We start from the raw sequence: 23851 nt of genomic DNA, 5'->3' as shown, positions 1-23851 counted from the left end.
GCGTGAATTATAGTTAGTACAACTAACTATAACGGGGGAATTTCAATGGTTTTGTACGAGTGAAATGTCCAACTAAATATAACACCCCTGAAACCTGTGGTTTTTTCAGTGAATTTCAGAGGTTTTTTAAATGCTAATTCCAAACTATAACATGTCTGAAACCTATGATTTTTTCAGTGAATTTCTAAGGTTTTTTAAATGATAATTCCTAACTATAACATGTCTGGAACCTATGGTTTTTTCAGTGAATTTCAAAGGTTTTGTAAATGGCAGTTTTTAAATATATTTATTCTTATATAATTTTTTAAAAACTGATTTACTATTTTTCTTTAAACTATTCATTTTTAGATATTTTATTTTTAAAATTACATTACATTGTGTGGCCTCCCTTCCTTTCACTTTTTTTGGGCCTTGGACACCATCCCCTAGAACCTGATCCGCAAATCGAAATATATTATTTTTTTTTTTTATAGGAAGGGGATTCCTATGGAAGAAAATACAAGTTACTTGCAAGTATACTTAGAACTACTTTTCAGGGTCAGTGCTGGGCTAAAAGATGCAGCACTGGTTTCTCTCCTGAAGATGTTGTTCTTCGGATGATTTTAGGTGAATATTTTAAAGGTCCAAAACTCCATACTTAGAAGAATTTCTAAGTGAAACCAGTCAATGTTAGCCTATGAAAGGAAACTCACTTATCATTACCTTTTCTTACTCAATGGTGCATCCTGCATCCAGCACTGCTGCATCTCCTCTAAACAGTTGAAGGAATGCAAATTACCAAAGACGCGCGGAAGCCCAAGTCTTTCTTTTTTTTTTTATATCGCTAGAAAGCGCGGATCATACGCGCACCGTGCGATTCCCCCCCCAAAAAAATATAATTAGGGGCCCTGGGGGTCCTTGTAGGACCCCCTGAGCAGATCTAGAGGATCAGGGTGTGTCTACCCTCCCCCTTTTCATGTTTGAAACACACATTTCACACGCTTCTTCAGTCTCCCTTGTCCCTTGAGGCATAAAATGGCTGCCAACAGTTATAGTTTTGAATGTTGACAACCACTTGATAGCCAATTAGCGCTTATGATACGATGACAATAAGCGGAATATCCATATTCAAATTTTTTTAAGGGAAGGGGGCCGCGTGGCCCCCCTCCCACGGCCAATTCCGGGCATTGGGATCTCCAGTCCCCACGGCATGGCTAATTATATATTATTATTTTATGGAGGAGGGCTGAGTAGCCCCCCTCCTGAAGCCACTTCAAGGCCCAGGGGACCCCATTCCCTGGGGACGGCCTTTTTCTTTTATTTATTTTGGTCATCACTGTTGGGGACCGTAGGAGGGTCTTCAATTCCCTGACTGTCCCGCCGGCTCCCCGCCTCCTGTGGGAGCCGGTGTTCTATCGACATCCGAACTCAGCGTAGGATTGGTAACGCGGGCACTCGGGCAATGCCCGAGAGGCCGATGTCCAGTTCCAGCTGTGGGCTGCTTTTTTGAGCAGCCTTGGGACGATTTGGAGGTTTCTGCATTATTCGGATGCCGCCAGCGGCCCAGTGGGTGCCTGAGTGGCCTTTCTGGAGGCAGATCAGCCTCAATTACTTCTCTTTAATCAATCAGCAGAGGTGTCATTCCCTTTCTCTCGCTGGGGCTGGCCCATTAACATATGCTTATTGAGCGAGGGCGGGGAACATGACCAATAGCGGCCTCACTTTTATAAAGGTGTGTTTCACCAGTGCAAGCTAACCCGTGCATTTTTCCTAAACCCCGTTTTTCTTTTTTATAAAACTTTGCCGAAGCAGTGTTCTGCAAAGTCAATATGCAAATGTGGGCCACTTTTTTTATGGTGCCCGGGCCGATTTTTAATCCCAATCCAACCCTGTCTGATCTCCATCTGTGTATGTACCCCCTAGGAGTTGCCTTCACTTTGCGCATGCATGTTTGTGGTAGCGCATGCGTGTTAATGTTACGCATGCGCACAATACATCCCACCATCTGGCTATGTACCCGTAACGTATTTCATTTTAATTGCGCATGCTCAATTACAACATGCCCAATCTCAGCTCTCACAGCCAGTGACATCATGCTGAACCAATCATCCTTCTGCAAAGCATTTATAACCTGCCAACCTTCTTGAACTTTTCCTATTCCACAGTCACAGCCATTGATAGTGTTCGTATCAACGTCTTCGTAGGTGAGCATTTTTTTTAAGAGTAATTATATTAATTAATCTGATTATCTTTAAATACCGCGTAAATGCACATTTTTGTTCGATTTGACAATGTTGTTTTTAAGCACGCTTTCCTGCTTTTTTATATCGTTAAAGTTGACTTCAGAACTTTTATTTCTGGGCAAATCACTTAATCCTGCTGCGTTTCTTTAATTTGGCAAGCGCCACGTGGCCGTTCCCGCACCAGTGTGCTACGTGCTGTTCAAGTTAATGCGATGCCCTTTTTCTGGTGTAAGTAATGCGTCACATGCCCCATGCATTGCAAAAGTAATGTTTTCGGCAATAGTGTATTTTAGCATGATTTCCAGCTCTTATACCTCAAATATCTTGCCTTAGTCGGCGATGTTTCTGGGCAAATCACTTAATCCTGCCGTCTTTAATTTTGGAAAGTACTGCCCCAAGTACTACTTCCTCCCCATGCACTGCACATGTAATCGATTGGTCAATGTTGTATTTTAGCAGGCTCTTCATGTTTTTTAATAACGTTAAAATTGATTTGCTACCCTTTGTTCTGTGCAAATCTCCTAATCCTGCAACAGTTCTTTAATTTGCCAAGCGTCATGTGGCCGTTCCCGCAGCAGTGTGCTACGTGCTATTCACCTTAATGCGATGTAGTTTTTCTCGTGCAAGTAGTGCGTCATGCTCCCCATGCATTGCAAAAGTAATGTTTTTGGCAATGCTGTATTTTAGCATAGTTTCCAGTACTTATATCTCCAATATCTTGCCTTGGTAGACGATGTTTCTGGACAAATCACTTAATCCTGCCGTCTTTAATTTTTAAAAGTAGTGCGCCGTGTGCTACTTCCTCCCCATGCACTACACATGTAATCGATTGGAAAATTTTGTATTTTAGAACGCTCTCCAAGTTTTATAATAACCTTAAACTTGATTTGTCCCCTGTTCTATCTCATTATACAGATATCTCAACCATGGGACGTACTGGTCGCCACAAGCTGTTTATTCCTGCCCATGCACTATACCAGATGGTGGTCAACCACTCGACATACCAGATCCATTGACTGCTCTCCATATGCTATCAGCCGAAAATTGCAATGGACCTAATGGAGTTATCAGGTTTGACTTTAACATTTCATGATTGAAAAGCATTCTGAGATAAGCATTTGTGTATTTCATGTGTTTGCAGACAGATAACTGTGCTGTTCTCATGTTTTGGTAGAATTAGTGGGCATTCTGGTATCAAGAAAACAAATAAAAACATGTCCTCCCGATTTTATTGGCCAAATATGTAATTTAAAATTGAACAATAAGGGGCCCATTAGGATGTCGGGCGGATTGCCCTTGCCAGTGGGCTTTTTCACGGCGGATATGCTCTGAGACGGTGACACACGATCTGGAGGACTTCTTTCTGGTGGGACGGCTGGGTTTGACGGACTGCCAGCGGCAGCTAGTCAGTTTTACGGGCCTCGTGGTTTGCCTGGGGGTGCCCCTGGTGCCAGAGAAGACGTACGGTCCCAGACGGTGCTGTCCTGGCTTGGTAGAGAGCTCGACTTGGGTCATGGAAGAACGCCTGCCAGAGGAGGAGGGGGCATCAATGTTGGCATGTGGGGCGACAGCTCTGCCCATGGGATGTTCAATGTTGTGTGCGCGGTGTGGGCCGTTCAGTTCTTTTGGCTGTGGTTTTTTTTCCCTGGCAGACAGGCTCTGGTAGGTGACACACTATCTGGTTGACTTCTTTCTGGTGGGACGGATGGGTTTGACGGACTGCCAGCGGTAGCTGGTCAGTTTACGGGCCTCGTGGGTTGCCTGGGGTTGCCCCTGGCGCCAGAGAAGACGTACGGTCCCAGACGGTGCTGTCCTTGCTTGGTAAGAGCTCGACTCTGGGCCATGTAAACTCGCTTGCCAGAGGACGAGGGGGCTGTAATATTGGCATGGGGGTGACAGCACTACCAGGGGAGGTTCGATTTCGTGTGCGCTGTGTGCGACGTTCAGTTCCTTTTGCAGTGGGCTTTTTCCTGGCGGACAGGCTCTGTTGGGTGACGCACTATCTGTTTGACTTCTTTCTGGTGGGATGGCCGGGTTTCGACAGACTGCCAGCGGAGCTGGACGGTTTTACGGCCTTATGGTTTACCGGGGGTGCCCCGGGCGCCAGAGAGGAAGCACGGTCCCAGTTCGGTGCTGTCATTCCTTGGTAGAGAGCTCGACTCCATGACATGGAAGCAAGCCTGCCGGAAGACAGGAGGAGGGCAACGTCGTCGTTGAGGTCTGACGCTGTCTGGTTGGCGCTGCTGCATCATTGACTACGGTTGTCGGCGGGGAATAAGGGGGATTTTGTGGGGACAGGCGTTCTTGGGGTATTTCCATGGTGTGCCTATGACCGAACAGGGGAGGAGTCGAGGCGGTAGAGAGCAGGGAGGCAGGGGATAGGTGGCTTCAGCAGGAGCACGTGGTGCGGTTCAGGTGGAATTTGATGGCGGGGTGACGATTTGCCATCGACGGGGGAATGAGGGACAAAGCTGTTGGAAGGTTGGGCCGGGGGTTTGGTCGAGGAGGAGGTGACAGGGGGTCAGGGTCAAGCGCCAGAATCAGAAGTTGGAATTGGATGGCAGGTTGTTTCATGGTCAGTGGCACGGAAGAGGGGCAGGCGCGGGCATGCGTTCTTGCCGGCTTGTGTGAAGTAAAAAAGGGGAGAGTGTACCAGACGGGGCCTTGGTTACGTGCAAGGGTTACCGCTGGTTTAAACAAGGGAAGAGGGACCTGTTAGAGATTCGGCGCAGGTAGGCGGGGGTCTTGTCAATTGGTCGGATTTTAGGTCACAGGCGGGTTTGGAGGGGGGTTTAGAGGCCTGCGGCCATGGATAGGCCCGGAGGAACTTTATAAGGAAATGACGGCTTTTGGAGGAGAAAGCAGGTGTTGAAAGGATGGAGCACCCAGAGATTAGGTGCGGGGCAGTGGATTTTCAGGGAGAAGGGGGTACACCTGGCTGTACGGAATGGAGTTTATGTGGTACACTTGAAGGAGACTCTGGATTAGGCATTGGATGGTGCAGATACCCGAAAGTGCAGGAGTCCTAGGGCGGGGGGGTCGAAAGCCATTAGCACGTCTTTCGAGTGGCGGTTTTTACTAATATATTGGGGAAGTGTACGAGATCTGTTTTGGATTATCGGGGGTAGGTCAAGCACAATAAAGCATTTAGCCAGGTGGAGAGGCAAATTGACGTTTTTGCTAATTGTTTACTGTTTGTGGATTGGGGGAACCAGTTTTGGGGAGGGGGTGGGGGGTTTGTCAGGAAATTACATATTTAGTGAGGCCTAGTTTTGTACAGCGCAGGCCAAGGGTTTTGCATTGTGTAAGGTGCACCTGCTTCCAATAAAGCGGCCTTTATCACACCAATTTTAGAGTCTATGGTCGGTGCTGTTGTCTCCCCCCCTCCCCCGTTTCGCCCCAATGCCAGACCTTGCATTTTCTTTCAATCTTCCTAGTCTTCAGTCTAATGGTTTCCTTGCTGCGGGTGTGCTAAGATCTACCAGAGATGGTGAGCTTGTCTGCATAATAAACGGGGGTGTTGGTCATGATGGCTTTGGGAATGATGCAGATGATTTGCTTAAATATTCTCTCACAAAAAAGGTGGTTTTAATAGATTTTTCTTTCAAAAAATGTAATCCAAGAAAGATCTCTTAGCCATTTTCTTAAAAGAATTGTGGGTAAGTTTGGAACGTTGCAATTAAAAAATAGATCGCCAAATCCTGCCAAGTTGGAGGAGTCAAAGCATTCAATTTTTATGTATATCTGGAGACCGGCGAACCAGTAATGCATAGGGGATTTAACACTGCTTGATTTGCATACTGTTTTAACCACACGTTTCATTGCATCCGTGTAAATTACCTCGACTTAGGTCTAATGTCAGTTTATGTTTTTTCTCGCACAACAGTGCTGGGTAACATCATAAGAGCATTTCTATTTCGAAACAATTAATACTTTTATGACAATCAGAACAGTCAGATTGTTGTGAGGGAAATTGCGATGCCGCATGCTTCGAAAATGAAAATTCTATCGATACAATTTTCAGATATCATGGCTCTACACCTGTTCCATTCTCGTTTCAACTGATCTCATAGAGGCTATTATCACTACGAGAAAACGTAGGAAAGCTCGAGGTTCGTTTTGCTTCTATTTATAATTTATAGCAGTAATTCATGAGGTTGTTAAGAATTCACTAGTCTGGAGAAACAAACAAGAATGATGCGAGCACCAACTGTTCATAATTACTATAAAACATGCATGTGGAATGAAAGCACAGCGGGTGCAGCCCGAACAAGAACACTTACTTCAGGCCATGAGAAAAATGGGCTAGTCACCGAAAAAGATCCAAACACCATTACAAAATGGCGATGCCAAGGCTGGGATTCCTACAACAAAAGAGATGTGTGGCATTTCACACTGATGCAGGTGTGTACATTATATGAAATCCTAAGAGATCATCCCAAAAGTCGATAAGGCTTCATGTTTTAAGGACACTGTAGGAAAATGCTCTTGTTGTGTGGCCACTGCCCCCCCCCTCTTTTGCTGGGTTTTATTGCTGGTGCATGGACTCTGAACACTTCGACGCTGCTGGCCAGCACACAGTATTTGTGCTCTGAACCCTAAAAACATTTGGAATTGGCTATTCCCTGATTGGTTTATTTAACTTATATGTAGGTTAGAATCCTGTGGGACTCTGTGTACACAGGGCCTGTAAGTTAAATGTCACTAGTGGACCTGTGGAAGATAGAAGTGGACAGCAGCACCTATTGTGCCACCACTGATGTGGCAATGCAAAGAATGTCTCCAGGCCTGCCCTGCATGCTGACTGTGCACTTTTAAAAACGGCAAATTCGACCTAGAAAAATAAACCTTTTGCCACAGCTAAACATTCCCTTTTAATACTTATAAGTGGCCCCTAATGCAGGTAGGCCCCGAATACCAGTAGAGCGGGGTGCATGGTATTTAAAATGTTGGACTTTAAGTTTCCCATGTCCTGGCAATACAAAATCTCCAAAGACGTTTTTGATTGTTGCACGGCAGGCTCTCCAACAGAAAAGCATGTGGTTACATTATAGAATCTTTCAATTATTAACTTCAGTTTGGGAATACCTGGAACAAATATTCAAGGACTAAAATTAATAGTAATATAAAATCTAGTCTATTAGAAACTTGTCATTTTCCTTTCTATAACCTCTAGTTGCCTATTAAGAGTTAAGCCACAACTACCACTTGGGTACATGCTGGGAGATGTGAATGGTTCCCAGGAAAGGGAACAAATGGTCCTTGGCTAGTAGAAGGTGTGACCTCCTCCTGACAACATGGCCTAGGGATATACCACTCAAATGCAAAAGCTTCAAATGAGGCACTCCGTCCCATATCAAGCCCCACCATTGTCTAAATAGCCAGAGTGGCAACAACTCCACTAGGGAACCTGCAGTAGAAGTTCCTCATTTCAGGTGTGCTGAGAGCTCTGCACAAGGGCAGAGAGGTTTTAGGTGGAGAGGGGCACTATGGGATTGTGTACACTACAGCACACAGGAAGAGCTGTAAAAATTAGTACTTTTTCCCCATTGGTTTTGTAATGGCCAGAACTTTTTCCCACCCTCAGGCTGCCACTGAGTAGAAACATGGCACCATCACTACTCTCTTAAGAACACTTCTGGACATTTGGAACACAGAAGAAGACTACACCTGTTTTTGAACATTTGGGGAGAACCCCCAAGGGCTGGATCTGCTCTTCACTCATACCCAGGACAGAAGAATAGACTTCAAAGGCTAGTTAGCTAGCCTCTTGTTCAACTACAGGAACATATAAGCTGCAAGAAGCTCCAGTCTCTACTGATCCCATATGACCAACTGGATTTGCCCTGAACCTTGCTAGTGGCTTCAGGAAGTCCTATCCACCAAGTGGTGCCCAAAAGGTCCTGGACCTTATTTTGTGGTGCTAGAATGTACACTCCCCATCGACAAATGGAAGACTGGACACTTGAATTGTTTATGAACTTTTCACAAAAAGAACCAGAGGGTACTAATGATCCACAGTCACCGACATTGATCTGCCAGTCAGACTCAACTTGCTGGTTCACCCCGCTGGAAGGATCTTGATTTGCAGAAAAGTTTCTAAGTAGGAACACAGAGGAATTCATCGGGACCAACAATGAGCAGCACTGCACCAGTGACAATACCTTCCTGTACCCAAACTTTGCTTGCTCTGAGTTTTCCATGTGTTCAACATTGAGAGCCTACACATTTTCACCAGAGTTGAGGCTCCTACCAAGGTCCTTTGCTTTATTCAGCCATTTTCAAGAGATCCTTCATTATATCCATCTAGTCAGACCAAACAACGTCATCTAAAACAACTATTTCCAGAAAAACCACTGAGGCAGAATGTAAACTTTCCACAAAAAAACCTGGTCCCAGTACCCGACCCATGCTCCATCGCAGTCAGTCTTAACTTTTGAGTTTGACCTAGTCTAGTGCAACCAGATACCCGTGACTTTTGCTTTGTGTCTATTGGAGCTAGAAACATCTAGAACATTGAAAACTAATTTCTACAGTTCACTACATCAGATTTGTCTCAGTTTGGTGTCTATTTGTTCAGTAAAAAGTTCGATTGTTTGTAAATTGGAGTGGGAGTTTTGTTGAGTAGTGTTTTTCACTGTTTGCCTGTTTTGGGACTGACAGATGTGTTATGCATTGTTCTACATTTAAGCCTGCCTGCTCTACGATACAGCTAGGGGTGAGCTCAGGTTTAAACATTAAGACCTAACGGGATCTAGTAAGAAAAAGTTTCATTATTACTTGAAGATGATTACCATTACCATCTATTTTTACTAATAATTCACTTTCTCACAGGGACAAATCACTAGAATCAAAGCTTGCACCAATATTGCATGTTCTCATGACAAGGTCATAGGATAACCAATTGAGTTTTGGGATTTGTCCTGCCAACACATATGCTTGGCAGTGTGGAGAAGAAATTTAACATTGAAAGTCCGTAGGTGATATCCCAAATACTGAATTAACAGTTGACAAAATAGGCATTAGGATGTCTGTGGATGATGCCACAACACGTTTATACATGATATCCCATGATATACTGGATCCCAAACACTGAAACATATACATACACAACTGATAAAAGAGGCACAAAATTACATATCACAGAGTTCTAACATCCAAATATTCACTGCAGACTGCAAGATAGCAACAGACCAATGCACATGCAGTGCTGCACAGGTATTTATGACAAATCAAATTATTTATAGAGCCAACAAATCCTAAAGGTTTTTGCTGCTATAGTTGCAGTATAGTGTACACACACATGAATGCACATTACCCAGCATGTGACTGAGCTTGATGAAGAAGGGAGGATATACATCGGTGAAACACCTTGGGCATATTCATTTGATGTCAACATCAGTGTACATCGATATGCATTACATAACAGCTGTAGCAAAGGCACCATTGTACTCCTATTGCATATGAGTATCAATTATTGGGTCTGGCCTGACAACATAGCAGTCTGTAAATCCCATTGAGGTTCAGCTCCACCCAGGGGAGTAGTTCTTACTCACCTGTTGGCTGTTTGGTGTATCATTTCATCTCTGAAGGAGAACATGTAATGCAATGCGTGAGGGAATATTTTGCATCTCAAAACTACATTCAATCAGGAGTGGATCTGAAGATTATGAATCCCTATCCTCCTAAGTGTTCAAAAAAGCGATGGGTGGAATACTTAAATCAGTCTCAGCCACTGATAATTACTTGGGGCTCCATCCCAATCCATCATTATTTTGCACACTATGCCTCCTCAGTCTGTCCCAAAAACGTGGCAATTCCAGGGCAGCCCCATACCATAATAATAAAATCTTCCACACCTCGTGTTATTTGTAAGATCATACCTGGCCATAGCCATCAGGATTTGGTACATGTTCTGCAGGAGCTAATGATGGATTAACCTGAATCTACCATTAGTGAGAGGTACTCTGGTAATAGTGCTTTCACATCAACTCAGTAATGATCAGGTCTGCATACCACTGTGCTTGTGCCAGTGGAGCAGGTCCATCAATCATGTATAATAGGGCGGGCCCAACAATCATGTCCATGACTGGATTGTATAGTCTAGGTATTAATTTAGGTGGGTGGGGAGAGGACAGTAGGATAGACATCACAGTCCATTTTATCGATTCTTAATGGGATGTCACTTAGGGCCTGATTGCGAGTGTCGCATTCCATGGGCAGTCAGACTCATGGGGGCACAGCAATCTCACAACCATCCTATTATGAGTCAGGCAGTCGGACCTCCACAACCCACCGTAGCCACCAGGCAACAGCAGTTCGCTGGTGGTGTTGTTGCAGTCAAGAGGCTGCAAAATGCTTAGTGGGACTGCCGCAGTCCAGCCAAGCATATTGCGAGTTTCCTCTCCATCGGTGGTGTCATGGAGGTTCCTCCTCCATGAACACTGTGGCAGAGAGGAAGCAGAGGCGGTGATGCAGGGCACCCTGTGTCTCCTCTTCATGTGGATGCACACAGTCGGGCATGTATACATGCACACCAGCTCCTGCATGGCACAGATTTTTTTGAGTCCGTGCCGCACAGGAACTGTTTTTGGTGTTTCTATTTTCAGCCACTGCCATGGGAACATTTAAAAATCCCGCCAGACAGGAGGAAACTCTGACCACGGCTTTGGCGGTGTGGCGGCGGGACAGACCAGCTGCTGCACCAACGTAATCGGGCCCTTAGAGTCAACTAGTTGCGTGATGGACCTCACCATACGTAATAGTGTCCAACAGTGTATTTGCTGTTTCCCCTAAATATGTTTTCAACTCATGATCTCTTTACAGGTTTCCCATTGTTGTGATCTGTTTCTTGCTAAGTTGCGTCAGCGCTGTGGAAGTACGGTTCGTCTGCAACAGGCTGTAATGTTTTATGGGGATGAGGGGTGAATAGACCACTAAAATGTTACACAGTGATGACAGATGACACAGAACCCTACCTGAAAACATCCAGTTCCATGGACGTCATTTAGGGGTCACCAGGGATCACTCCTGGGAACCCTGCCATGCCTCTTGTGGTCCCTGGCACTGCTATGCGACCCCTGACGTCAGCAGTTGCAAAATCAATGCAAGGTACAGATGCAGCTTGTCCTTTTGAACGCTGGTGGGGGATTCACTCTCCTTATTTTTTATCATTTTTTTCTATAATAGTAATGGTGAATAATATTGCATTATTCGCTATTAGTTTAGTAAAAAATGGAGTAAAAATAGCTGAAACATGACTTTCCATAGCATCTAAAGTAAGTTAAAAAATGCTTGTAAATGTATGTATGTTGTATGTGTAGTTGCAGTTCTCAGAGTGTTTATGTAAATGAAAGTGAGTGAATGAGTGTGTATGTTTGAATACGTGTGTATGTGGAAGCATGCATATAGGCGAGTGAAATTGAAGGTCAAGGGCATGTGAAGTAACTTCCACTACCACTGTCATATTAGTGAATTGACGACCATTTACAGTACTCACGGTAGTCTGGAACAAAAAACCTGGAATATTTTGTTTTAAAACTGGATATCTAAATCTGAACATATTCAAGACAGAATAGCCTTCTATCTGTCATCAGCAAAGAAGAAGCACAAATTCAAGCCTACCTCTCTAAAATTAAACTAAATTTGCTCTTCACAAGTAAATAGGTTAATTTGCATGACAGAAAAGTTTTTGCATTTTTAAGTAACGAAGTATACAGTTAAAAGTTGATCATTTTCAAAGGTTTTCATCTTTAACCCTAACTTCAGTTATCAATTTCCACTTCATAATTTCATTTTGTTTTAACAATGTCCATAATTTTTATGAGTATTGTGCAAAATCAAGGACATTTCTTCACAAATTCCCAAACTCTGCTCTGCTGTCCTTTACGCATCCTCACTTTCTTTACATTTTGCTTGCAGACCTCTGAGAGCATCCCAGTCCCATATTTTGGCATACATTAAATAAGTAGCAACATAAAAAAGAATGCATATGTTTTAATAGAAATAACCACAAAAATGGAAGAAAAGACCATGGGCCAGATGTAGGAAAATAACATTTACTGATTCTAAAATACAGAATTTTACCAATTCGGTATTTTAGAATGGGTAAATGGTATGTAGGTGTTAATTCGGTAATTTTTAACGAATCTGTAAAATTCTGTAAATACGGATTCGGTATTTACCGAATCGGTATTCCACATTCATTCCTTTGGGCCTCCAGTCCCATAGGTATTAATGGGGAATATCGATTCGGTAAATACTGAATCAGAAAAGGGGGAAGACCTACAAGGGTGGCAGGGTGTCACATTGACACCCTGTTGCACCTCTGAATAGTGCATGGGTGCACATGTGGCACACATGCATGCCCTAAGGACATGTATGTCTGCCACATGGCACCGTTAAAAAAGCAAAAAATTGCTTTTTTAACGTTTTTTGTTATTTACCACCAACTTGTAGTTGGTGGTATATAACGAATCCTTACAGGTGAAAAGCACTCACTTGAGTGCTTCCTACATTTCAGATTCGGTAATTTACTGGATCTGAAATGTAGCCACCTACATCCCAAATGCCTAATACCGGTCGGTAACGGCCGAAATTCGGTATTTTCGGCCATTACCGACCGGTATTAGGGTTCCTACATCTGGCCCCCTGTCTTTAAATATCTCCGTGAGAGCTGGTAGATACTCAAATGATACACTCCAAGTCGTATGGAATTTTCAGATGCTAAGTTTTTTTTTACAAATTCCTGTTTAAAGTTAGACCTTTTTTCATTCTCGCGTTTGGTCGCCATTTAATTAGTACGAAGGAGATTTGGTGCGCTCTTTAGTTGCCACTCTATTACATCACTGATTTATCTATGAAGGACAACAGAAGTGAAATTCTGTACGCTTAATAGCTAGGCATTCTAATTTTAAATAACAACATTGCAGAAAAAGGAAGAGTTTGATTCGTCAGATAATTTGTGTTTTCTGCTGTCTGACTAATTTGTACTGAAGACAGATGCAATACACACATTTGTACCTGCTGCTAATAAGATTTTTAATGAAACAAATCAATAATTCTTATCTAATTACCTTCATAGACGATGAAGGACAAGCCACCCTGCTTGGATTCATTCCCGTTTTGTGCTCTAGTTGTATTAAACCACTGACCTGTCCTACAAATTGTAATGCTTGGTTGAGTCTTATGCCCTACCAAATTGTCACTGTTCTTTGTTTTCTTAGTAGGGCTGCCTCTTTAGACGTTTAGGTCAGCAATTAAAGAATACTTACAATCTGTGAAGACTTAGAGCAAAGTAATTTAAGAAAAGCAAGATTTAACAAGCTTGACCGTGCCAGCAGCCCCGTGGTGGTGATAAATATAGCGATGGGCGTTATTGTCAAATATTTATAGGCATGTTCTAAGTCAAAGTATGTTGTATGGATGGGCCAATAAAAAGTAATTGCCGTCCAATTTATTTTTTCCTTGGGTAGCAGTAAAACTCGTTTGTTTTCAGACTAGAGATGAGAAGTCAAATGGTGATAGTTAAAGGGACACTGTACCAGATGTTGATCAAAATATCATAAGGTATATTTAACTAGTTGCTAGCAGATCATAAAATCTTTATTATGGCCCAATTGGCAAGGCTAAAGTTCGCTTATGAGGTTATCCTAGGCAATTGCTAGACTTGCACATCGGGGCTGCACTGTACATCCCATTAGTAATCGTGAACAATCACTGAGGCACGTGCTGTCACAATCAATACACGTGCAGACACGTCTGCAGCAGTTCACAGTGGGTGGCCAATTTGCTACTCCATGACCTTACCTCGTACTAAGCCAAACCTTGAAAGGGACACTAAAGTCCCTCGAGAGAGTGAGTGCAGTCACAGCAACTGGAGGTGCTTTCATATAGACTGTCTATGACCCCAGGCTTAAGGTACACCTGCACTGTCACTATATGTGCAAATGCAGCCCTTGCTGTAGAAGGGGAGAAGAAAGCTTCTGAAAATAAGTAGTCCATGATAGTACCACGCCAGCTCAAGAGTCCGCAACTTTTCAAAGTTTTGAGACTGTATTTGTTCAGAACATTACCATATTAGTGACCACTTAATATATTTTTTTGTTTTTAAATGCATCAAATTTTCCTTAACCCCTTCGCCGTGGGGCTAATTCCCCTGGTGTGCGGGGGGAGGCGTGGTGCTCATGATGAGTTTGGTTCATCATGCAGCACGGTGGCGCTGTGCTTATGACGAGCTGAGCTTGTCATGACCACACCCGTTTTCATAGAACGCTCAGCACAGCGGGGGAATTATCCCCGCGTGGGAGCGCTGCGGTGGTCATGACGAGCTCAGCTTGTCATGATCACAGCGCCATTGTGCCTCATGATGAGCTGAACTCGTCATGAGCACCGAAGGTGTTAAAGGAAACAAGGCTGTTAACATACTTTTAGTCTATGCCCGAAGTTACTAAAAGAGCGGAAGTCACTAATAAAAGAACTACTGAACAGTATGAACATACGAACGTGCAGGGAAGCCGTAATCACCTGGCTTGACGGGGCCTCAATCCCTCTAGTATGCAGGGGGTGAAACTTTTAAATGTTTATATAAAGGAAAATGGCTGAAACTCCGTGGAGATCGCAATAGACTGTCAGAAAAACAAGAACTCTCAAATCTCCATTTTAAAACGAAATTTTAAATAATTGATGTATAGTAGTATGTTTTAGATCAACCCTGTAAAAATTCTACTAATGATTTTACGTGTTTATATAAGTATGCACTAGTACTATTATAAATGTCATTGGTGTAATGGTTTTTGTTTTTAAAAGACCGATCACTCAAATAAATCTTGAAACAATGCTGTGTTTAAAAACAATCATATTTCTTGATAACCCCTTCCTTTTGCGAAAGGTTTACCACTCCAACTCAGGAGTCAGCAGCTTTTCAAAGTTTTGCAACTGGATTTGGTTGCAATCTATTGATGTATTGCATTGTGATTTGTAATTTGGAATTGATGCCCTAAACACACCCCCACCAAATAGAAATTAATTAATCACTTTTTTATGCAATTTTCCACCGTACTCCAACAACACCATTGCACCACATTCATCCCCATCCCCGGGGGCCATGTTGCCAGTGCTTTTGTTTTGCTGATATCAGCACTTGCACAGGGAATGAGGTTTCCCTCATCAACATTGTTAGACCTGGCTTTTCCAGAGGGTTTGTCCCCATACTTTTTTATATCGAGCATTCAAGACCTCTTGTATACTTTAGTATATACTTATTATATACTTCTACGTGTGTGTACTTTGAGGGCTCTGTAGATCAGTCCTAGGACTTGTCTGCTTCAGCTTAGGGACTTTATTTTCTGTTCAATTAATCTAGTACTGACAACAGGATCATATCCGGCTCAGTGGAAAGAAGTGGCGATTAGACCGCTACTAAAAAAAAACAACCTCAACCCGGAGATATTGAAGAATTACCGCCCGATTGCAGGATTACCCTTTGTGGCGAAGGTCATGGAGAAATCATTAAATATGGTGTTGAGCCAATATTTAAACTCTCACAAGCTACTAGACTCAACCCAGCATTGCTTTCGCGCCTGTCACTCCACAGAAACGCCCTTAGTTGTAGCAACTGAGGAAATTCGGCAGGTAGTTGATCAAGGGGGCAGGGCGGTCCTCATACTCCTAGACCTATCAGCAGCATTCGACACCGTGAATCACGCGGTGTTAGTGCAGCGGCTGAAGGATCTGGGGGTTGAGGATACTGCTCTGGCCCTGCTTGCATCCTTTCTGAAGGGGAGGGAACAAAAGTTGGTCTGGGACGGATTGGAATCCGAGAGCTTCCAGCTTCCATGTGGAGTGCCACAGGGATCGTCTTTATCCCCCACATTATTTAATATATATGTTGCCCCGTTAGCAAGGCTCATCAGAAGACATGGTTTTGTGCTAGTATCTTACTCTGATGACTCACAGCTTGTTATTTCCATCTGTAAGCAGCCAGAGACCACAGCTGTCAAATTCCACGCTTGCCTATCCGAAATCATTAACTGGATGAACCGTAATTTTCTTAAGATCAATACAGACAAAACGGAGGTGCTAGAGTTTGGAGGGGGACCCCCTGTATGGGACGACTCATGGTGGCCAGTGGAGGCAGGTAAATGTCCGGTTCCGGTCTCCAAGGTTAGGAACCTGGGGGTTATCTTCGATGATAAGCTTAACTTCTCAGCACAGGTCAATAGTCTGACATCGTCTTGTTTCTTCCTTTTAAAAACCTTAAGAAAGATCTTTCCTTTCATTTCGCGCGACCTACAGAAGACGGTGATGGTTAGTCTTTTTCTTTCTAAACTAGACTATTGCAACGCCCTGTATATGGGCATTGACATAACGCAGATGGCAAAGCTTCAGTCTCTGCAAAATGCGGCCGCCAGACTTCTTTTGAACATCCCTAGAGGCTGTTCAACCTCTGCAGGCATTAAATCACTGCATTGGTTACCTGTACGGCAGCGGGTTGATTTTAAGGTCCTGTGTTTGGTCCATAAGGCACTTTATGGAGGGGGTGCTGATGAAGTCGCTAAGTTATTTACGCCTTACGCTCCCCCACGTCTTTTGAGATCTACCAATTCAGGTCTCCTTAAGATATCTAGGATTAAACGGGCCAGGTGGGGAGGCAGGACACTATCTAACAGGGCAGCACACCTGTGGAAATGACTGCCTCCTAGCATGAGATCTCAATCGGATCTGAGACTGTTTAGGAAGAGTCTAAAAACAACTCTTTTTGTAGCTTAGCTTGGCATAAGCTTGGGCTCTTTGGATCTGCACTCACCCACACTAGCGCCAAGACGCCACGGCAATCGAGCGCTTTATAAGCTTTTAAAACATAAAACATTCAACTGCCTCTATTTAACTGTCTTGATAGAAAACGAACAGCAGATGTCAGTAAAATACCAGACTTGCTTTCTGCTGAGGGACTTTCTTTTTTTACTTTTTCTGGCAACTGCCTCTATTTAACTTTCTTGATAGAAAAAGACCAGCAGAGGTCAGTAAAATACTAGAATCACTTTAACATTCTCTAGATTACAGTCCATAGAAATTGTCTTCCATAAGCACCCGTTTACAATAATATATTTTTCAAATCTTGTATTTTCAAAGATATGACTACCGACGGCCCTGATTTCATATGAAAAACAGAGCTTTGAACTATACGATTTCCCACTGAAAGGCAATATTTCTCTCAATGTGTTTCCATACCTGGAGGGTCACGCAGTTTTGTGCTTACTTTCCCTCCATGTTAAAGAATAGTAGAGGTTCAGCACCCAGGCTAAATTGCTGCATAGCAAAACAAATATAAGGCCTCAAAGGCAAGACCAATCGCATTGCAAATGCTAGTGCTTTTTGGGCTCCTGTTTTTAACCCTGTTTTTGTTGGTTTTAAGACTCTGGGCACTTTTCCACTGCTGATCAATGCTAAATTGCATATGCTCTCCCTGTAAATTGTGACTATGGATTGGTATTTCCATGATTGGCTTGTTTGACTTACTACTAAGTCACTAGTACAGTGCGGCGTGTGTGCCAAGGGCCTGTAAGTCAAATGCTGCTGGTGGGCTTGCAGCATTGATTATGCCACCCACACAAAAATCCTTGCAAAAGGTTCTCAGACCTGCCTTTGCAGTGTCCTTGCGCAGTTTGGTATTGCCATGTCGGCCTGGCAAGTGCACCCACTTGCAGGCCCTAACCTTTCCTTTTCTTACATGTAAGACACCCATAAGTGTTAGATTTGAAATTCCCCTCTCCCATAATGCACTTGTTATGTTATATTCGGTTAGCATTGTCTGGCTAAAATACATGCATTTGTACTGTGCTATGTAACCCACTGAGTTACCCCTGCAGCATGTAAGCCTTCTATTAGCCAGTGTGACTCCATTTTGTACTTCGTAATCCTTATTAGACTGCCTGGGCTGTACTCGTATTAGGCCCTATGTATTCAGAATTGCTTGCCTCAGCAGAACACTCTACTTCGCTATTATTTTCTTTCCTGTTCAAGGCTCTAACTCAACTCACTGACCAACAATTATTCTGCTTCTGCATTCCATTGTATAAATGTAGCTCTGCCCCCACCTTAGGTAATGCTGAAACTCGGCACAGTGGCCTTGAGGTACTGATAGTGCACCCCTCTAGCAGGTGCTAGCTCATTTCTGTTTACCTCCTTTGGTCATGCCGGGCTCAAGCCAGTAGTTTTCCACCAGAGGCGTGACCGAAGTCTCCTGAGAGGTTCATTATGTATTAGCGTACCCTGGGAGTCAGTCCCCTCGACAGACATCCTAGGGTGAAGGTCTGACTAGGCTCCTCTGCAGAGTATATACCTGAATAAATGTAAGTTTTCATTCTCTACTGTCTGACCGACTCTTCATTCTTGGGAAGGCATAGCAGGTGGTTGTATATAACCCACATGGCCCTAGAGGGCCCCGTCCCTCAGTTGCCGCCCGAACAGGGACCCCACGAAGTGTGGCCCCCTCACCCGTAATCGGGTCGCAGGGGCCGGGTTGGTGTTTGGTCAGTCGGGCGGATTGGAGCCCCACATCCATAAGATCGAGCTTGGCTCTTGCAGCTGCCCCGCCCTTCTGATCGGGCAGTTCCTCAGCTAGTGGTCACCAGCTGAGGCTCTGAGAAGGAGAAACCTTGGAGCTGACCATTTGGGTCTGAAAAGTCGACAGTGGAAAATAACCTGACTTAACCTGAGTGCACCAGGGGAGGAATTTGATTCTCGGAAAAAGGCGCCTTGCTTGTACGGCACGATCCTGTGGGCTGTGTCTGGTACAGACTGCGGACTGCATTGTCTTGGACTTGGTGGGTCTGCGGACCCCTGAGGGACACAGAGCGCTTGTGAGCAGTCGACCGGACCAACTCGTAATTGGACTTTTTGTGAAATGGTCCAGGACTGTTCACAGGTAATCTGCCAGACCAACTAGTAATTGGATTTGCTCTTGAAAAGGTCTGGGGCTGAGGCCTGTCATCTGATACAGTCTCTTGACTGTTTTGGGTGCAGTTTGCGAACTGCCGTGCTTGAATGACACGAGTCGACAGGCTGTGTCATGGTTTAGTACACAAGGGGAGTCACTGTTCCTTGAAGAGGATGAAAGAGGAAGAAACTTTTTGTGTGCTACTCTATCTGGGGGGACAGTGTGTCCTCATCATAGTGCCCTCACACACCCCAAAGGATGTCATGCTTCATCATTTGGGCTTTGCTCCTTTTCGGGCCGGCACTGCAATGCCCTACGGGTCCCCCGCAGGGTCTCTTTATCGGAGATCTTATGATGAGAAGCGGTTTGGGTGCGGGGTGTAAGTGGCAGTGAAGTCTAAAGTGGTGTGTTACAAAATGACTGGTGGGGAAGTGGGTACTATTTATTAGGGTGATCCCTCTGTCATAGTTAAAACAAAGTGTGTAGTGCTGCTCTAGGGGATGTTATGTCCCTCTGTAGCTGGGTATATGTCCCTAATAAACATATATAATGGTCAACATGTTTCACGCTGTATGTGGCCTCAGAAGGAGAGCCAAAGCGCTTCTTCAGGACCAAAGGAAGGTCAATTGTAGTATCAGTGGTGGCCTGAACTAACCAGTGCCACCAAGTTTGTAGAAGGGAATAGCGTTTCTGAAAATAGAGAAAGTGTAGGACAATTGTATAGTATGGTTAATATCTTCTCATTATAGGTTGTCCAGGTCATCCATTGGAGGAGATGGTGCACATTACCTTTAGCGTGAGTATTATCCCTATAGGTTGGCATAAGTGCAAGTATAATAACAATGGGTGCTGCGTCCCCAACATAGGAACCTTCTGGAGTAACCTACTGTGGTAACCCACGAAAGTAGGCACATTACTGAAAACCTCGTTCTGAGCCATATCTGTAACATACACTCTGTCCCGTATGTCATAGATGTGTGACCGACATGTGTTTAAGGGCATTCTGCTGTATAAATGGCTCATAATCTTTCAGCACGCTCCACACATCCTCCACACTATAGATCGGGTGCCGGGCCCGGTGGGCTGCCTGATTTGCCACCATCTATTTTTCCTCAGTACCCACAGCTGAGCGCAGCAACACTTTCTCAATGCGGTCTTGCGCTGCTGCCCAATTGGCCCCAGGTATTCCTCATGCAGGTGTCTCAGTATGTAACAGTGTTTGCGGCATTGTACTCATAGGGGAAAGGATAGATGCCGAAACAGGCACCATCATGTAGGAGGTCAGAGTTGCAGGTGTAAAAAGTAGCGTAGTGGACAAAGACAGGGCAGGGCAAGGGATAGTAAAGACAGGGAAAATAGAGGTGTCTGTCCCTGTGGCTGGCAGGGTTACAAGGGAGGCAAGTAGGGCTGTAACTGAGGCCGCAGAAGCAAATGGGGCTGAATCAGCAGTACCAGAAGCATCAGAGAGGACAACCCCAGAGGTCGAGGACGAAGATGTGGGGACTGTAGGATATATCCGATGTGGGGCATGGGGTGGTGGGGGGGCGAGAATCCAAGAGCTCCTCAACAAGCTCATCTCCTTCCTCCCTAGCAACATACCTTTTGTCAGTCTGCAGCCGAAACTTCCTATCAGTGCATTCCATGCCTTTCTAGGTCTATTCCCTCTCGTAGGCTACTGCCTTCTGTGTAATAGTTTGTGTCTGCTTTCTCCAAACCTCCTTTTCTGCTAGCATGCGTATCTGCTTCGCTTCTTTTAGCCATACTCTCAGAGAATCAAACATGGACTGCCTACTCCTTTTAGCAAACAACTTGTCCTACAGGTAATGTATTTTCTGCTCATCCAACGAGCCAGTAAGTGGCAATTGTAGCTCAGCATTGTCCCTCGTTTATTTATTCCACAATGTACTAAACATAATAGGGCCAATACCATGCTTGACATATATGTTGAAATTCGGGGTACCTTCCGGAGGTGCGGGCTGGCTCTCTTCCAACCGAGCATCAGTAGAACAACATCAACATCCAAAACATCCCAACTTGCTTAACCAAGGCATATTAATATATTAGACACGTGCACTGTCCCTAATGGACAAACAGCACCCTAAACGGTAACACAAAACACGATGTAGCAAAAGTCGCACAAGAGCCAAACCAACTATTTGGGAAGCACAAATGGTGAGGCCACTTCTGGCCAGCGGCCCTTCATACTCTGTCAGGTGGACAGGAGGCTTGAGACCTGAACCTGGCAGATTCTTGCACAACTCCAGATGAATGTGTTTCCCTTGGGGAGGCATTGGTGTACTCCCCCAGAAGTCCTGGCTTGCCAGGCACAGGTCCCGCCTAAGGGTACAGACCCTGGGTTGAAGGGACATGTTCAGGGTATCCTCCCTGACCTGGAGGAAGGGGTGATTGCTAACAGTTTATCTTCTGGGGATATGGTTCCAGGTTGGAGGGTGCAGGGCCCTGGTAGGGGGCAGCTTCACCTTTGACCCCTACCGAGTCTAAGGATACAGAACCAAGTCTGGTTTCCCAGTTGCAGTATAGAACCCCTGAACTGGTGGGCGAATTGTGCATGACACCTGCTATTGGTGCCCTAACAATTCTGGAAGGGGGTACCACTACAGATGGGAGGGTGCAGAGCCCCATGGAGGAGGACCGGGTATGAGAAAGCCCACCCTAGTCCCCTGTCCAGTCTCTGGGTACAGGCCCTGGGGTGGTGGGTCAATATCAGGATGTCATACCTGATCTGACAGGAGGGAGAGTGGACAAAGGGTGCCTGGCTCCTGGTCCTTCAGGGGATACTGCCCTCCACTCTCAGATGCCACAGAGGATAGAGAACCCAGAGAGACACACAGCTTGGGTCTCATTACTGACAACTGTCAGTGGCCACTATGGCTTGCTGTCCTAGTTGAGAGAGTGGCCCCTGAGGGGGACAGGAGTCACACCCCAGGGGTTCACTGGACCACATCAATGTGTTGGCCATATAGGGACTCTCTACCTGCTGGGACACACCTGTGAGCAAGTGAAGGTTAGGTGCTGCACAGATAGGGTCCCCATGTGGGACAGAGGGTGCCCCATGGGACCTCGGAGTATGGACAGAGGGATCCAACTGGGATCAGCATGGTGTAGAACCAAAACATGCATCCGCTGTTGTGGGTCAGGTCTAGGTTCTATCACCCCAAGCAGGGAAGTCCATCAAGGCATTGATTAGCCTACCCTGGCTTTATGCTGGAAGGGGGTTATGTTAGACCTGGCTTTTCCAGCGGGTTTATCCCCAGAAGTTTTACTTTTAGGCCTTCTGTTTTAGACCTTGTTTTTATTGCTTTTATGACCCTGGGCACTTTACCACTGCTGATCAGTGCTAAAGTGCGTATGCTCTCCTTGTAAGTTGTGACTTTGGATTGGTATTTTCATGTCTGGCTTGTTTGACTTACTACTAAGTAACTAGTAAAGTGTACTGGTTGTGCCCAGGTCCTGTAAGTCAAATGCTGCTAGTGGGCCTCCAGCACTGGTTGTGCCACTCACTCATGTAGCCTTGCAAAAGGTCCTCGGACCTGCCATTGCAGTGTCTATTGGTACTGCCATGTTGACTGGCAAGTGCACCCACTTGCCAGGCCCTAACCGTTCCTCTTCTTACATGTATGACACCCCTAAGGTAGGCCCAATGTAGCCCAATGAGCAGGGTGCAGTGTACGTGAAAGGTAGGACATGTACTGAGGTGTGTGATATGTCCTGATAGTGAAATACACTATTGAAAGGCTATTGTCCCATAGGATAAATTTGGAATTTACTTATAACATCTTATAAATATAACTTCCTATTGGGACAAGTAATATAAAAATGCATCTTTTAGTAAAGATGATTTTTATATTGTGTGTTTTATAATACCACTTCTAAAAAGTGGGCATTTTCTTGCTAAGACATCCTGTGTGCCTCTGCTGGTTTGTGGATTGACTGTCTGGCTTTGCAGTGAAAGGGGCTGGGAATGTGCATTTTCTCAGACAGTGACGGGGGTGGGGTGATGTGTGTCCTTCCTTTCCTGAATGAGTCTGGGCTGGACTGAATAGACCTGGGCTGCATTTAGAGTAGGGGGAGGAGATTTCCTTGCACCTGAGTAGGCCTTGTCTGCCTTACACAATGCTGTCTCCTTCTCCTGTCGGGAAATTGCATCAGAGAGGATAGAACTGGTTTTGACTGGGAAAAGAGCTTCTCTGCCACCAGAGAACAAAGGGATTTGTACTATAAAAACTGGGGCCCAGACCCCTGAACTTTAGATCTCTCTTGGGAATCAAGAGGAAACTTTGCCAGGAAGAAGATCTGGAGAAACTGAGGAGGAGTACTGCCCCTTTGCTGTTTGCTGTCTGGGGTTGACCTGCAGTGGCTGTTTCTGCCAAGGAAAGGCCAAGGACTTTGCTATGTGCTGTGCCCACTGCTTGAGGAAGATCTCCAAGGGCTTGAAATAGAGCTTGCCTCCTGCTCTGAAGTCTCAGGGACATAAAGACTTCCACACCATTTCCCATCAACTTCCTTTCTGGAAGTTATGACCCTCTAAGAGGTGCCTGCTGCTGTTTTGGACCTCTGTAGGCTGTTTGCTGCAGGGAGCTGGAAAAATTATACAATTTTGAGAAGCACAAACACATCCGTACCTGTTTATGACACATCGCTGAAGTTTCTGACGCACATGTGTACATAT

This window comes from Lissotriton helveticus, chromosome 10 (assembly GCF_964261635.1).
Source record: "Lissotriton helveticus chromosome 10, aLisHel1.1, whole genome shotgun sequence".
NCBI lineage: Eukaryota > Metazoa > Chordata > Amphibia > Caudata > Salamandridae > Lissotriton > Lissotriton helveticus.
Note: the sequence above shows the minus strand (reverse complement) of the source record.